At 37.6% G+C, this 4,806-nt stretch overlaps 1 non-coding gene across 1 annotated transcript; it reads left to right on the top strand.

Moving 5' to 3' along the window:
- The first annotated feature begins 321 nt into the window (after positions 1-321).
- Positions 322-428, top strand: LOC112672663 (U6 spliceosomal RNA). The gene has a single exon (XR_003144403.1). It is a non-coding gene; the product is annotated as a U6 spliceosomal RNA (small nuclear RNA).
- Positions 429-4,806: the final 4,378 nt, after the last annotated feature.

The following is a 4,806-nucleotide window of genomic DNA, read 5'->3' as shown; positions in this document are numbered from 1 at the left end:
GGAGCTAAGATCATAGCTCAATGTTCTTTAAGTTTGACTAGCAGAGGATAAAGTCAATCTAAATCTCTCCTTGGGAGTAAGTGTGCATTTGGAGAAAGTGCAAGAGCACATTGCTTATGCTGTGACCCTAACTCAGCACTTCCAAGATTAGACAATTTTACTAGTTTATAGCTGTTTATTCCAACAAGGTAAAATATTTCTTGTTTAGTAGCACATTAGTGCATAAGTTGGTATCTCAGATTAACTCTCATTACTGTTGTCTCCAATACACAGAGATAAACAAGTACATATGTACATCGAGATGTTAAAAGAAACTTTGCTATGCTCACTTGGGCAGCATGTGTACTAAAATTAGAATGATACAGAGAAGATCAGCATGGCCCCTGCACAAGGATGACACAGAAATTCATGAAGTGATCAAGCATAAGGCCTAAAACTATAAAACTCCCAAAAAACATAGGCAGTAAGCTCCTTGACATTGATCTTAGCAACAACTTTTTGATTTCTCACCACAAGCAAAACCAACAAAAGAGAAACAAAACACATGGGACTAAGTCAAACTGAGAAGCTCCATAGCAAAGGAAAACAACACAATGAAGAGGCAACCCACCAAATGGTTTTATCTGCTAAGAAACTAATATTCAAAATGTATAAAGAACTCATACAGTTCAGTAGTAATAAGAACAGGCTGGTTAAAAAATGGGCAGAGGATCTGATTTGACATTTTTTTCTAAAGACATATAGACAACAAGTACAAGCAAAGGTGCTCAACATCATTAATTATCAAGGAAATGCAAATCCAAACTACTAGATACCACCTCACATTTGTTAGAAAGGCTGTGAAGGAGAAGACAAGAAATAGGTGTTAGGGAGGATGTGGAGAAAAGAAAAATCTAGTGCATGGTATGGGAATGTACACTGGTATACCCATTATGGAAAATAGTATGGAGGTTCCTCAAAAAATTAAAGATGGAACTATTATGTGACATAGCAATTCTACTTTCTGTGATTGTATCTTTAAAAAAAAAGAAACAAGAAAACACTAATTGGAAATGTTCACTGCAGCATTATTACAATAGCCAAGTATGGAAACGACCCAAGTGTCCACCATGAATGAAGAATGTATACACATAGGCATGCACTTATATGTGATGGAATATTATTCTGCCATAAAAAGAAGGAAATTGTGCCATTTGCAGCAACATGGGTGGATCTGGAGGGTACTGTGCTAAGTGCAGATATCAGAAAAAAAAATACCTTCTGGTCTCATATGTGAAACCTTACAAAAACAAACTCAGATACAGAGAACAGACTGGTGCTTGCCAGATGCAGGGAGTAGAGATGTGATAGGAATGGGAGAAAGTGGTCAAAAGGTACAAACTTCCATTTTTAAAATAAATGAGGATGTAATATGCATAGCATAGTGATTATGGCTAAGAGTATTATGTTGCATATTTAAAAGTTACTAAGAGAATAGATGTTAAAAATTCTTAGCACAAGTAAAAATAACTATGTAGGGTAAAGTATGTTAACTAGATTTGTTGTGGTGATTATTTTATAACATATACAAATATTTAATCAAGTACACATAAAGCTAATAAGGTTACGAAAATTACACCTCGATAAAAAATAAAAATTAAAAATTTTGCTGGGTGTGTGCTTCTGATAAAAGAGTCCTGATCCCATATTACCCTTTCAGCTTGTGGTTCCACCTGAGAGACAGAGTGGGCAGGGGTAGGAGCTGAGCAAGGAGAGAGGTAATACAGGTTGGGGAAAATGGCCCCTAATGGCTCACAGAGGAAAATGTTAAGAATGAGTGAATCAGCTGGTTTCCTCCAGTTCTAGGAATTTTTGTATTGGCTCAGTATTTCCACAGTGATTGAACTGTGATTGAGCTTGTGTTTTCAGATCATCCTAATAATCCATTGAAGTTGGCATTAAATCATGTCTAAAATATCAGTCAAGAAAATCTAAGAAAGTAGGTATTTTTAGTTCAAATTATACACACTCACCCACCCACACACATACGTATAGAGAGACAGAGACAGACAGGAATTCTTAAGGGATTAGAAGCCAAGTTCCATACTTAGTAATATAAAGCTAGATTAACTGGAACTTCAATTTTAATTGTGCTTACATATAGGATTATGGTCTGTCTTTCCAAATGGTAGCCTCCCAGAAAAAGTTTCTATACACTCTAAATCATTTGTCCATCTGCTCTGCCTCTTTCCTACTAAAATGTTAACTCAATTGAATCCTATTTTATGTAAATTTGGTTGTGTGAAACCTTGAATTTGCTAAAATAAAACATACACCATAATGTGCATTTGAAATCGATTCTCTGGAAATTTTCTTTAGAGAATGTGTTCCTTTAATGAGCTTAAATGCTTGGATTAAAGGACAACTAAAATGTATGCAGCTTTACAAGCAAACATCCTGTGTTATAGGAACAGAGCTATGCCAGTGCTGTGTAGTGTGTTTGCAGTAGAGAAAGGGTGCCAAGTGAGGATCCTTACTCTTGTTTAGGAAGTTGTATTCCAAAGAAACTTTCCCTGAAATAAGTTTGCATACAATAGGTAACTTCTTGTTTATCTCAAAATTATGCTAGTGTTCTTTTTTTTTTTTTTTTTGAGATATGTAGGTTTTTTGAGACAGAGTGTGAAAGTGCAAGCAGGAGGAGGGTGGAGGGTGAAGATAAAGAGAGAAAATCTCAAGCACGCTTCACACTCAGCACAGAACCTGACATGAGGCCGATCCCAGAACCTTGAGATCATAACCAGAGTGGAAATCAAGAGTTGGACACCTAACTGACTGAGGCCCCAATATATATATATATATATATATATTTGATGTGCACCTTACACACAGTAGGACTTGATAAATCCTTGTTTTAAATCATCCTTGATTGGAGGAACACTGAAAAGCAAAATCTATATGATAGAATGAAAGGAAGAAAATAATAGTGTAGATAGTCAAATCTTAAAAGATACATACACTAACTCTGTGATGCTCTGTCCCTCCTTTGCCAGCTCCAGGTTTTAACAACTTACATTTTGAATCCTGTGAATTTCTTCAGCTCCTGGGGTCACCTGGAAAAACATCCTGTATTCCCAAATGCACCCAACCAGCTATCCAAGCACCTTCAAAGTTGAGAGCCATTGCTTTGAAATGAGCTCACCAACTCCCCCAACCCCTGAGACTGAGGTTAGTGAGTGCCGCATGGTGTTGTAAGTAGTAACTTCATGGCTTACAGCTAAATGCTATTGGTTCAAGTACTCAGTGCAGTGGTTCTCAAACTGTAGCAAGTATTAAAATCACCTGAAAGGCTTGTTAAAACACAGGGTGCTAGATTCCACCCCCAGAGTTTCTGATTAAGGAGGTCTAGACTAGGACTTGAGAATTCCATTTCTAACACATTCTCATGTGCTGCTGGGGCTGCTAGTGAAAAGTATGGGACAACATTTTTGAGGACCTCTGGTCTAGGGGGCCTGATTTCCATTCAGATGAATAGGAGCTTTTCTAGGAACATCTGTTAGCAAAAGTCCTTGGCTTTTCTGGCCTCAGTGAGGATTTGAGTAGGTGTAATAGGGACATGGACTATGAGCAGGAGGTGAGAAGGTCAAGTGCATTAGGTTTCTATTCCATCTATCCTCAAGCTCTAGGGCTGAGAACTACAGGTATTCTAGGTACCCAGTGGGTTTTCAGGTAATTAAGCTTTTAAAGGATGAAGTCTGGGATCCCTGGGTGGCGCAGCGGTTTGGCGCCTTCCTTTGGCCCAGGGCGCGATCCTGGAGACCCGGGATCGAATCCCATATCGGGCTCCTGGTGCATGGAGCCTGCTTCTCCCTCTGCCTATGTCTCTGCCTCTCTCTCTCTCTCTCTCTCTCTATCATAAATAAAAATAAAAAAATAAAAAAAAAATTAAAAAAAAAAAATAGAAACTCTTAAAAAAAAAAAATAAAAAAAAAAAATAAAGGATGAAGTCTGCCAGCTTGCAGTCTGAAGGCAAGCAGCCAAAAACTTGTGAGAGGAAAAAAAAGATATGGCCTTAAGGTGCTTGCCCAGAAGCTTTGAATTTATCTGATATAACCAGGTCATGACTTTAGGGGGAAGAAATTCTGCTTGTTAAAGTAATCAGTTACATCTCCTAACATTTGGGGAAAAGACCTCAGGAAAAGGTAGTTCTCTTTAAACTCTATAGATTTGTGGATTGCATCCCCTCACAGGTGTAGCCCTTGGAGACTACGTAATTAAGAAAGTGGAATAGTGTAGGAACATCTGCATAAAGAGTTAAGTTGATTGGAGTGAGTCACACATCTGTCATAGAGGAACTGATGTGAGGCATATATAATCATAGCTTGATTATCAAACTATCCTAAATAGAAATGGGGTACATATTAAAGAGAGCTTTCTGAGGTAAGGGTTAAAGGACAAATAGAAAGCAGGTGTTTCTAAACAGAGCTTTACTATTGCATTTACTGCACTACTCAAGTAATTTAGAAAGAGATACTTTCATTATATAGCCTTTGTGGAAGCACGGTTTTATTTCTTCATTCTTGTTTTCCTTTCCCCTTTCAATTGTACAGATACAACCCGAGTCCCTACTATGTACAAAACAGTGTACTAGGTGTTTTTTTTTGGATACAAACATAAGTAGAACATGGGTATGGAACCAGTCTATTTCTCAATTACATTGTTATTTTTGAGGGAAGACAGCAAGTGATTTTTTTCATTACTTAACTCAGTGACCAGCACTGTCAGGTAGCGGGACAATTTCCGGTAATTAAAGTTGAATCCCAAGTATAC

This window comes from Canis lupus, chromosome 28 (assembly GCF_003254725.2).
Source record: "Canis lupus dingo isolate Sandy chromosome 28, ASM325472v2, whole genome shotgun sequence".
Classification (NCBI taxonomy): Eukaryota; Metazoa; Chordata; class Mammalia; order Carnivora; family Canidae; genus Canis; species Canis lupus.
This window is presented reverse-complemented; position numbering and strand designations above follow the sequence as displayed.